General features: G+C 31.3%; 1 long non-coding RNA gene across 1 annotated transcript; it reads right to left on the bottom strand.

Annotated features, from left to right (window-relative positions):
- Positions 1 to 2,843: 2,843 nt before the first annotated feature.
- LOC133665491 (uncharacterized) lies at positions 2,844 to 10,777 on the bottom strand. Its single transcript, XR_009828752.1, has 3 exons — positions 10,738 to 10,777; positions 3,146 to 3,247; positions 2,844 to 2,982 (listed from the first exon to the last, which is right to left on the bottom strand). It is a non-coding gene; the product is annotated as an uncharacterized LOC133665491 (long non-coding RNA).
- Between the last annotated feature and the right edge of the window lie 2,281 nt (positions 10,778 to 13,058).

The raw sequence follows: 13,058 nt of genomic DNA, 5'->3' as shown, positions 1-13,058 counted from the left end.
TGGCGAAGTTGGTAGAGTGGCTGGGCCAGCAATCGGAGTGTTGCTGGTTACTGGGGTTCAATTCCCACTTTCTACCTTCCTAGTCACGTCCGTTGTGTCCTTGGGCAAGACACTTCACCCTTTGCCTCTGATGGCTGCTGGTTAGCGCCTTGCATGGCAGCTCCCGCCATCAGTGTGTGAATGTGTGTGTGAATGGGTAAATGTGGAAATACTGTCAAAGCGCTTTGAGTACCTTGTAGGTAGAAAAGCGCTATACAAGTACAACCCATTTATCATTTATCATTGACATTTAGAAAAAAATCCTGATTTTTTGACACTTAGAACAATTCTGATTTTTTGACAAGAAAAATTTCCGACTTTTTGACTAAAAATATCCTGATTTTTTGACACTTAGAAAAAAATCCAGATTTTTGGACCAAAAACATCCAGACTTTTTGACAAGAAAAATTTCGCTCTACAATAATACATACGTTGTCCTGGGGCCAGGTGTAAGGCCGCTCTACAATAATACATACGTTGTCCTGGGGCCAGGTGTAAGGCCGCTCTACAATAATACATACGTTGTCCTGGGGCCAGGTGTAAGGCCGCTCTACAATAATACATACGTTGTCCTGGGGCCAGGTGTAAGGCCGCTCTACAATAATACACCTGACTGGAGTAGCACCATCCATCCAGCCTCCCTCAGCACCCAACACTTTATTTATTTATTCACAACCCCCTTGTTTTTTAAGCAAGACAGATGGAAAAGAATAAAAGTGCGACTTGTACTCGCTGCTGGTCCTATCGCCTTTATGTCACAAGGCTGCAGATGGTTATGAATCATGCCAGCGGGTGTGCAGGGAGCTAAAACACACCAGCACTGTGGCTGTGTTTACCAGGCAAAAGTCATTTGGAATGGAGACCTTTGTTCAAGGCAACAAATGGTAGGAATGTTGGCACACTGATACACACGTGATTGTGAGGATGAAACATTTCCCTTTTTGTGATATTTGCTGCTAGTTAAGAGGATGTGTGAGACCAGTTGGCGGTGAAAGTCTGCAGGGAACGATTGACTTATTGTACCGTATTATACCGTACTTTCCGGACTATAGAGTGCACCAGTATATAAGCCGCACCCAATAAAAAAAAAAAAAAGTAGTATCTGTTAGTCTACAAAATAACATGTAGACTGTGTGGCTAATTTTGCGTAAATTAGCCGCACCGGACTATAAGCCGCAGATATAAACGTTGTTAAATGAGTTATTTACACAGCAATAGTCTGTAAATGTTTCTTTACATACCTTAATTGTTTCCAAATGAAGCCATCTAGTATCTGTTAGTCTGCATCAAAACATGTTTTCCCCCCATTTGGTGGAATATTACCGTACTTCCCAGACTACAAAAAAAAAAGCACCGGTATATTAGCCGCACATTTTTTGACACTTAGAAAAAAATCCTGATTTTTTAACAAAAAAAACACCAGACTTTGACAAGAAAAATTTCCGACTTTTTGACCAAAAAAATCCAGATTTTTTGACACTTATAAAAATTCCTGATTTTTTGACACTTAGAAAAAATCCCGATTTTTTGACAAAAAAATTTCCAGACTTTTTGACAAGAAAAATATCCGACTTTTTAACGAAAAAATCCCGATTTTTTGACACTTTTGAGAAATCCCGACTGACAAAAAAATCCCGATTTTTTGACATTTAGAAAAAAATCCTGATTTTTTGACACTTAAAAAATAGTGATTTTTTGACACTTAAAAAATCCTGATTTTTTGACACTTAGAAAAAATCCCGATTTTTTGACACTTAGAAAAAATCCAGATTTTTTGACACTTAGAAAAAATCCCGATTTTTTGACACTTAGAAAAAATCCCGATTTTTTGACACTTGGAAAAAATCCTGATTTTTTGACACTTAGAAAAAATCCCGATTTTTTGACAAAAAAATCCCAACTTTTTGACAAGAAAAATTTCAGACTTTTTGACCAAAAAAAAATGCAGATTTTTTGACACTTAGAAAAAAATCCAGATTTTTTGACACTTAGAAAAAATCCTGATTTTTTTGACACTTAGAAAAAATCCCGATTTTTTGACAAAAAAATCCCAACTTTTTGACCAAAAAAATCCAGATTTCTTGACATTTAGAAAAAAATCCTGATTTTTTGACAAAAAAAATCCCGACTTTTTGACAAGAAAAATGTCAGACTTTTTGACCAAAAAAAAAAGCAGATTTTTTGACATTTGGAAAAAAATCCCGATTTTTTGACACTTAGAAAAAATCCAGATTTTTTGACCAAAAAAATCCAGACTTTTTGACAAGAAAACTACATTTAAAAGAAAATAATATTTTCCGCAAATTAGCCGCACCGGAGCAATGTAGTATCTGTTAGTCTACAAAATAACATGTTTTTTTCCCCCATTTGGTGGAAGATTACCATATTTTCCAGACTACAAAAAAAGTACCGGTATATTAGCCGCACACACTACATTTCAAAAGAAAAAAATATTTTCCGTAAATTAGCTGCACCGGACTATAAGCCGCAGACATAAACGTTGTGAAATGAGTTATTTACACAGAAATAGTCTGTAAATGTTTATTTACATACCTTAATTGTTTCCAAATGAAGCAATGTAGTATCTGTTAGTCTGCAAAATAACATGTTTCACCCCCACCATTTGGTGGAAGATTACCGTATTTTCTAGACTACAAAAAAGTACCGGTATATTAGCCGCACCCACTACGTTTCAAAAGAAAAAATATTTTCCGTAAATTAGCCGCACCGGACTATAAGCCGCAGATATATACGTTGTGAAATTTGTTTTTTAAACAGTAAATGTTTATTTACGTACCTTAATTGTTTCCAAACGGTGTCTGTTTCAAGGCAGTAAAACGGCTGATCAAACAAAACAGAAGTCACTGTCATGGACCCGCTAGCTGTGCAAGCTAGCTCTCCAATCAGCTAAACAGACTCAAGAACTCCACGGTGACGTTGAAACTGAAACAGTACCAAAACAAATGTAAGTTAATAACACTCACTCATAATTGTGTTAGCATATTAGCTAATGCACGTACAAATATGCATGAAAACACTCCTACAGACATCACACTTTGGACGGTTTCGTAAGTATGAATAGTTTTAGTTATATTATAAAACTTACAAACGTTGCTTGGAGTGATGAATTGAAGAATCCTCACGAGTAGAAACGCTATGGACGGCCGGAGGACGTAACAACACCTGAACTCGTCCAGAAGACGGCGCCCTAGCACAAAGATTAACACACCATTTCAGTGTCGTTGAACGTGTTTTATGAAAACTGTGAAGGAAAAATCCATAAATAAGCCACACCTTTTTATAAGCCGCAGGGTTCAAAGGGTAGGAAGAAAGTAGTCCGGAATTTAAAGTATGTGTTAATAGTTTTCATATTTGTTGGTGTCTGGAACAGATTCATGGTAAATACAGTCGTGGTCAAAAGTTTACATACACTTGTGAAGGACATAATGTCACGGCTGTCTTGAGTTTCCAATGAGCTCAATTTTACTACCACCACCATGCTTGGCGGTAGGCTTGGTGTTCCTGGGATTAAAGGCCTCACCTTTTCTCCTCCAAACATATTGCTGGGTATTGTGGCCAAACAGCTCCATTTTTGTTTCATCTGACCACACATATAAGACCTTCTGGAGGAAAGTTCTGTGGTCAGATGGCCAAAATTTCCAACTTTTTGACAAATAAATCCCGATTTTTTGACACTTAGAAAAAAATCCTGATTTTTTAACAAAAAAAATCCAGATTTTTTAACAAAAAAAATCCAGATTTTTTAACAAAAAAAATCCAGATTTTTTAACAAAAAAAATCCAGACTTTGACAAAACAAATTTCCCCCGATTTTTTTACACTTTGAAAAAAATCCTGATTTTTTGACCAAAAAAATCCAGACTTTTTGACAAGAAATTTTTTTGAGTTTTTGACCAAAATAAAATCTAGATTTTTTGACACTTGGAAAAAATCCAGATTTTTTGACATTTAGAAAAAATTCCAGATTTTTGACCAAAAAAATCCAGACTTTTTGACAAGAACATTTTTTGAGTTTTTGACCAAAATAAAATCCAGATTTTTTGACACTAGGAAAAAATCCAGATTTTTTGACACTTGGAAAAAATCCAGATTTTTTGACATTTAGAAAAAATTCCAGATTTTTGACCAAAAAAATCCAGACTTTTTGACAAGAACAATTTCCAATTTTTTGACAAGAAAAATGTTAAACTTGTTGACAAAAAAAAGCCAGACTTTTTGACAAGAAAACATTTCTGACTTTTTAACCAAAAAATCCAGATTTTTTGACACTTGGAAAAAATCCCGATTTTATGACACTTAGAAAAAATCCAGATTTTTTTGACACTTAAAAAAATCCAGATTTTTTGACACTTACAAAAAATCCAAATTTTTTGACACTTAGAAAAAAATTCAGATTTTTTGACCAAAAAAATCCAGACTTTTTGACAAGAAATTTTTTTGAGTTTTTGACCAAAATAAAATCTAGATTTTTTGACACTTGGAAAAAATCCAGATTTTTTGACATTTAGAAAAAATTCCAGATTTTTGACCAAAAAAATCCAGACTTTTTGACAAGAACATTTTTTGAGTTTTTGACCAAAATAAAATCCAGATTTTTTGACACTAGGAAAAAATCCAGATTTTTTGACACTTGGAAAAAATCCAGATTTTTTGACATTTAGAAAAAATTCCAGATTTTTGACCAAAAAAATCCAGACTTTTTGACAAGAACAATTTCCAATTTTTTGACAAGAAAAATGTTAAACTTGTTGACAAAAAAAAGCCAGACTTTTTGACAAGAAAACATTTCTGACTTTTTAACCAAAAAATCCTGATTTTTTGACACTTGGAAAAAATCCCGATTTTATGACACTTAGAAAAAATCCAGATTTTTTTGACACTTAAAAAAATCCAGATTTTTTGACACTTAGAAAAAATCCAAATTTTTTGACACTTAGAAAAAAATTCAGATTTTTTGACCAAAAAAATCCAGACTTTTTGACAAGAAATTTTTTTGAGTTTTTGACCAAAATAAAATCTAGATTTTTTGACACTTGGAAAAAATCCAGATTTTTTGACATTTAGAAAAAATTCCAGATTTTTGACCAAAAAAATCCAGACTTTTTGACAAGAACATTTTTTGAGTTTTTGACCAAAATAAAATCCAGATTTTTTGACACTAGGAAAAAATCCAGATTTTTTGACACTTGGAAAAAATCCAGATTTTTTGACATTTAGAAAAAATTCCAGATTTTTGACCAAAAAAATCCAGACTTTTTGACAAGAACAATTTCCAATTTTTTGACAAGAAAAATGTTAAACTTGTTGACAAAAAAAAGCCAGACTTTTTGACAAGAAAACATTTCTGACTTTTTAACCAAAAAATCCAGATTTTTTGACACTTGGAAAAAATCCCGATTTTATGACACTTAGAAAAAATCCAGATTTTTTTGACACTTAAAAAAATCCAGATTTTTTGACACTTAGAAAAAATCCAAATTTTTTGACATTTAGAAAAAATTCCAGATTTTTGACCAAAAAAATCCAGACTTTTTGACAAGAACAATTTCCAATTTTTTGACAAGAAAAATGTTAAACTTGTTGACAAAAAAAAGCCAGACTTTTTGACAAGAAAACATTTCTGACTTTTTAACCAAAAAATCCAGATTTTTTGGACACTTAAAAAAATCCTGATTTTTTGACACTTAGAAAAAATCCAAATTTTTTGACACTTAGAAAAAAATTCAGATTTTTTGACCAAAAAAATCCAGACTTTTTGACAAGAAATTTTTTTGAGTTTTTGACCAAAATAAAATCTAGATTTTTTGACACTTGGAAAAAATCCAGATTTTTTGACATTTAGAAAAAATTCCAGATTTTTGACCAAAAAAATCCAGACTTTTTGACAAGAACATTTTTTGAGTTTTTGACCAAAATAAAATCCAGATTTTTTGACACTAGGAAAAAATCCAGATTTTTTGACACTTGGAAAAAATCCAGATTTTTTGACATTTAGAAAAAATTCCAGATTTTTGACCAAAAAAATCCAGACTTTTTGACAAGAACATTTTTTGAGTTTTTGACCAAAATAAAATCCAGATTTTTTGACACTAGGAAAAAATCCAGATTTTTTGACACTTGGAAAAAATCCAGATTTTTTGACATTTAGAAAAAATTCCAGATTTTTGACCAAAAAAATCCAGACTTTTTGACAAGAACAATTTCCAATTTTTTGACAAGAAAAATGTTAAACTTGTTGACAAAAAAAAGCCAGACTTTTTGACAAGAAAACATTTCTGACTTTTTAACCAAAAAATCCTGATTTTTTGACACTTGGAAAAAATCCCGATTTTATGACACTTAGAAAAAATCCAGATTTTTTTGACACTTAAAAAAATCCAGATTTTTTGACACTTAGAAAAAATCCAAATTTTTTGACACTTAGAAAAAAATTCAGATTTTTTGACCAAAAAAATCCAGACTTTTTGACAAGAAATTTTTTTGAGTTTTTGACCAAAATAAAATCTAGATTTTTTGACACTTGGAAAAAATCCAGATTTTTTGACATTTAGAAAAAATTCCAGATTTTTGACCAAAAAAATCCAGACTTTTTGACAAGAACATTTTTTGAGTTTTTGACCAAAATAAAATCCAGATTTTTTGACACTAGGAAAAAATCCAGATTTTTTGACACTTGGAAAAAATCCAGATTTTTTGACATTTAGAAAAAATTCCAGATTTTTGACCAAAAAAATCCAGACTTTTTGACAAGAACAATTTCCAATTTTTTGACAAGAAAAATGTTAAACTTGTTGACAAAAAAAAGCCAGACTTTTTGACAAGAAAACATTTCTGACTTTTTAACCAAAAAATCCAGATTTTTTGACACTTGGAAAAAATCCCGATTTTATGACACTTAGAAAAAATCCAGATTTTTTTGACACTTAAAAAAATCCAGATTTTTTGACACTTAGAAAAAATCCAAATTTTTTGACATTTAGAAAAAATTCCAGATTTTTGACCAAAAAAATCCAGACTTTTTGACAAGAACAATTTCCAATTTTTTGACAAGAAAAATGTTAAACTTGTTGACAAAAAAAAGCCAGACTTTTTGACAAGAAAACATTTCTGACTTTTTAACCAAAAAATCCAGATTTTTTGGACACTTAAAAAAATCCTGATTTTTTGACACTTAGAAAAAATCCAAATTTTTTGACACTTAGAAAAAAATTCAGATTTTTTGACCAAAAAAATCCAGACTTTTTGACAAGAAATTTTTTTGAGTTTTTGACCAAAATAAAATCTAGATTTTTTGACACTTGGAAAAAATCCAGATTTTTTGACATTTAGAAAAAATTCCAGATTTTTGACCAAAAAAATCCAGACTTTTTGACAAGAACATTTTTTGAGTTTTTGACCAAAATAAAATCCAGATTTTTTGACACTAGGAAAAAATCCAGATTTTTTGACACTTGGAAAAAATCCAGATTTTTTGACATTTAGAAAAAATTCCAGATTTTTGACCAAAAAAATCCAGACTTTTTGACAAGAACAATTTCCAATTTTTTGACAAGAAAAATGTTAAACTTGTTGACAAAAAAAAGCCAGACTTTTTGACAAGAAAACATTTCTGACTTTTTAACCAAAAAATCCTGATTTTTTGACACTTGGAAAAAATCCCGATTTTATGACACTTAGAAAAAATCCAGATTTTTTTGACACTTAAAAAAATCCAGATTTTTTGACACTTAGAAAAAATCCAAATTTTTTGACACTTAGAAAAAAATTCAGATTTTTTGACCAAAAAAATCCAGACTTTTTGACAAGAAATTTTTTTGAGTTTTTGACCAAAATAAAATCTAGATTTTTTGACACTTGGAAAAAATCCAGATTTTTTGACATTTAGAAAAAATTCCAGATTTTTGACCAAAAAAATCCAGACTTTTTGACAAGAACATTTTTTGAGTTTTTGACCAAAATAAAATCCAGATTTTTTGACACTAGGAAAAAATCCAGATTTTTTGACACTTGGAAAAAATCCAGATTTTTTGACATTTAGAAAAAATTCCAGATTTTTGACCAAAAAAATCCAGACTTTTTGACAAGAACAATTTCCAATTTTTTGACAAGAAAAATGTTAAACTTGTTGACAAAAAAAAGCCAGACTTTTTGACAAGAAAACATTTCTGACTTTTTAACCAAAAAATCCAGATTTTTTGACACTTGGAAAAAATCCCGATTTTATGACACTTAGAAAAAATCCAGATTTTTTTGACACTTAAAAAAATCCAGATTTTTTGACACTTAGAAAAAATCCAAATTTTTTGACACTTAGAAAAAAATTCAGATTTTTTGACCAAAAAAATCCAGACTTTTTGAGAAGAAACATTTTCAACTTTGTAAGAAAAAAAAAACAGATTTTTTGACACTTAAAAAATCCAGATTTTTTAACAAAAAAATTCAGACTTTGACAAGTAAAATTTCAGACTTTTTGACAAAAAAAACCCCCGATTTTTTGACACGTAGAAAAAAATCCAGACTTTTTGACAAGAAAAATTTCCAACTTTTTGACCAAAAAAATCCAGATTTTTGGACAAAAAAATTCCAGACTTTTTGACAAGAAAAATTTCCAACTTTTTGACACGTAGAAAAAATCCCGATTTGATGAAACAAAAATGGAGGTGTTTGGCCACAATACCCAGCATGTTTGGAAGAGAAAAGGTGAGGCCTTTAATCCCAGGAACACCAATCCTACCGTCAAGCATGGTGGTGGTAGTATTATGCTCTGGGTCTGTTTTGCTGCCAATGGAACTGCTGCTTTAAATGGGACAATGAAAAAGGACAAGCTAAAATCATCAACCCGGAGGTTGGTTCTGGGGCACAGTCGGGTGTTCCAACAGGACAATGACCTCAAAAGTGGTAAAGGAATGGCTAAATCAGGCTAGAATGAAGGTTTTTAGAATGGCCTTCCCAAAGTCCTGACTTAAACGTGTGGACAATGCTGAAGAAACAAGTCCATGTCAGGAAAAGCGACACATTTAGCTGAACTGCAGCAATTTTGTGAAGAGGAGTGGTCCAAAATTCCAGCAGAAGCTTGTGGATGGCTACCAAAAGTAACCAAAATGGGAATGTCCACCTTTGACCAGGACTGTATATTATTTCAGGAAAAAAATGCTTTGGTTTTCAAGCAATTCTGTCTTCATCTGTCCTTTTCGGGACGGATCACTAAACTGAGGTACCGCAGTAGGAGGAGGAGTGTGCAGAAGAGACAGAACAAGTAAAAAAAAAAAAAAAAAGGCCCTGGAGTGTAACTCAATATAGGGGAAAGTGTCATGTTGATGAATGTAGGCCCGCATGATCTATTGTGGTGCTAGCTCTACCTCACACTATGTTAAATAGGCATAAACACACCCACCCCAGTAGCATCTTTATCACGCAGCGAAAACAACAACTTGCTTTTACCCAGGAAAAAAACACGGTATGCTAATTTATTTAATTCTTGTGTTGTCCTTTTTTTTTTTGTACTTGTTCTTCATCTGCGTCGAAACAAACACCTCATGACTAATTAAACGCGGGGAAATTGACGGCATTATTTGTCGACAAGCCTCTTCGGGCAACGTATCGCACACGCACACGCACACGCACACACACACACACACACACACACACACACACACACACACACATTTGTGTACTTCTTACCTTCTGGAGACCTGAGAAAAAAGCCTCCCTCTTTAGGACCAGCCTTTCTAGATATATAAAGAAGTGTATTTACAACATTAATAATATATACATACTATGCACATATAAAAAAAAAGCTTGTTGTGAAAAATTGGTTGGAATTTCACAAGAAAAAGGTCACAATTTCACAAGAAAAACGTAGAATTTTGGCAGTGTTATAATAAAAGTCCTCATTTTACTCGACACAAGTCAAAATTTTACGAGAAAAACTGAACATTTGTGCAATATTATGATAAAAGTTGGAATTTTACTCGATAACAGTCGCAATTTCACAAGAAAAAGGTCACAATTTCACAAGAAAAACGTAGAATTTTGACAATGTTATAATAAAAGCCGTCATTTTACTCGACGCAAGTCAAAATGTTACAAGAAAAACTAAACATGTGTGCAATATTATGATAAAAGTTGGAATTTTACTCAACAACAGTCGCAATTTCACAAAAAAAGGTCACAATTTCACAAGAAAAACTTAGAATTTTGGCAGAGTTATAATAAAAGTCCTCATTTTACTCGACGCAAGTCAAAATTTTACGAGAAAAACTGAACATTTGTGCAATATTATGATAAAAGTTGGAATTTTACTCTAACAGTCGCAATTTCACAAGAAAAAGGTTACAATTTCACAATAAAACTTAGAATTTTGACAATGTTATAATAAAAGTCGTCATTTTACTCGACGCAAGTCAAAATGTTACAAGAAAAACTAAACATGTGTGCAATTTATGAGAAAAGTTGGAATTTTACTCAACAACAGTCGCAGGTTTACAAAAAAGCTTAAAATGTTGGCAATTTTATGAAAAGAGTCGTAATTTTACTTGACAAAAGTCACCATTTTATGAGAAAACTTTAAAAATGATGGCAATATTATAATAATCACAATTTTACACACACACACACACACACACACACACACACACACACACACACACACACACACACACACTTGTGTATTTCATACCTTCTGGAGACGTGAGAAAAAAGCCTCCCTCTTTAGGACCAGCCTTTCTAGAAATATAAAGAAGTGTATTTACAACATTAATAATATATACATACTATGCACATATAAAAAAAGCTTGTTGTGAAAAATGAGTTGGAATTTCACAAGAAAAAGGTCACAATTTCACAAGAAAAACGTAGAATTTTGGCAGTGTTATAATAAAAGTCCTCATTTTACTCGACGCAAGTCAAAAATTTTACGAGAAACACTGAACATTTGTGCAATATTATGATAAAAGTTGGAATTTTACTCGATAACAGTCGCAATTTCACAAGGAAAAGGTTACAATTTCACAAGAAAAACGTAGAATTTTGACAATGTTATAATAAAAGTCGTCATTTTACTCGACGCAAGTCAAAATGCTACAAGAAAAACTAAACGTGTGCAATATTATGATAAAAGTTGGAATTTTACTCAACAACAGTCGCAATTTTACAAAAAAAGCTTAAAATGTTGGCAATTTTATGAAAAGAGTCCTAATTTCACTTGACAAAAGTCACCATTTTATGAGAAAACTTTAAAAATCATGGCAATATTATAATAATCACAATTTTACACACACACACACACACACACACACACACACATACACATACACACACACACACACATTTGTGTATTTCGTACCTTCTGGAGACGTGAGAAAAAAGCCTCCCTCTTTAGGACCAGCCTTTCTAGATATATAAAGAAGTGTATTTACAACATTAATAATATATACATACTATGCACATATAAAAAAAAGCTTGTTGTGAAAAATGAGTTGGAATTTCACAAGAAAAAGGTCACAATTTCACAAGAAAAACGTAGAATTTTGGCAGTGTTATAATAAAAGTCCTCATTTTACTCGACACAAGTCAAAATTTTACGAGAAAAACTGAACATTTGTGCAATATTATGATAAAAGTTGGAATTTTACTCGATAACAGTCGCAATTTCACAAGGAAAAGGTTACAATTTCACAAGAAAAACGTAGAATTTTGACAATGTTATAATAAAAGTCGTCATTTTACTCGACGCAAGTCAAAATGTTACAAGAAAAACTAAACATGTGTGCAATATTATGATAAAAGTTGGAATTTTACAAGGAAAGCTTAAAATGTTGGCAATTTTATGAAGAGTCGTAATTTTACTCGACAAAAGTCACAATGTTATAAGAAAACTTTAACAATTTGGCAATATTATAATAATAATTGGAATTTTACTTGGCAAAATGATGACAAAAGTTTTAAAAAATTCACTATTTTACAAGAACCGCAAAAAAATTGGCAATATTGTGATAAAAGGCAGAATTTTATATGACAAATGTCACCATTTTGCATGAAAAAGTAATAATTTTACATTAAAAAAAAGTCATATTCTACGAGAAAATATTGCAATATTACAGAAACAGAATGAATATGAGAAATTGTTCCCAAATTTACCAGAAAAACTGCAATATTATGATAAAAGTTGGAATTTTACTCAATAACAGTCACCGTTTTACAAGAAAAGCTTAAAATGTTGGCAATTTTATGAAAAGAGTCATCATTTTACTCAACAAAAGTCACCATTGTATGAGAAAACTTAAAAAATGTTGGCGATATAATAATAATCGGAATTTTACTTGGCAAAATGATGACAAAAGTCATCATTTTACTCCAAAAATGTCACTATTTTACAAGAACAACAAAAAATATTGGCAATGTTGTGATAAAAGTCAGAATTTTATATGACAAATGTCACCATTTTGCATGAAAATGTAATAATTTTACATAAAAATGTAATAATTTTAGGAGAAAATATTGCAATATTACAGAAACTATTATTAACTATTAATATTATTTAATAAATTTTGGCCAAAGAGGGCGCATTTCTCTTTCTTACACACACTTGTTATTTCATATGTTGACCAGAGGGGGAGCACTTCACATTTTTACACACACTTGTTATTTCATATGTTGACCAGAGTAGTAATAATTTTACGAGAAAATGTTGCAATGTTACAGAAACAGAAAGAATATGAGAAATTGTTCCCAATTTTATAAGAAAAAAGTCGACACATTGTGAGAAAAAGACTGCTTTTAGTTATTTTTTTGAGTTTTTTGTTTGTAATTCGTTTTTTAATCTTCATTATTTACTTCAATGTATTACAGTATGTCTCTATATACATATTTTTTATTTTTTTTTATTAGTTTTGACCAAAGGGGTGCATTTCAATTTCTTACACACACTTGTTATTTCATATGTTGACCTGAGGGGGAGCACTTCACATTTTTACACACACTTGTTATTTCATATGTTGA

Source organism: Entelurus aequoreus, linkage group LG14 (genome assembly GCF_033978785.1).
Source record: "Entelurus aequoreus isolate RoL-2023_Sb linkage group LG14, RoL_Eaeq_v1.1, whole genome shotgun sequence".
NCBI classification, from domain to species: Eukaryota; Metazoa; Chordata; class Actinopteri; order Syngnathiformes; family Syngnathidae; genus Entelurus; species Entelurus aequoreus.
This window is presented reverse-complemented; position numbering and strand designations above follow the sequence as displayed.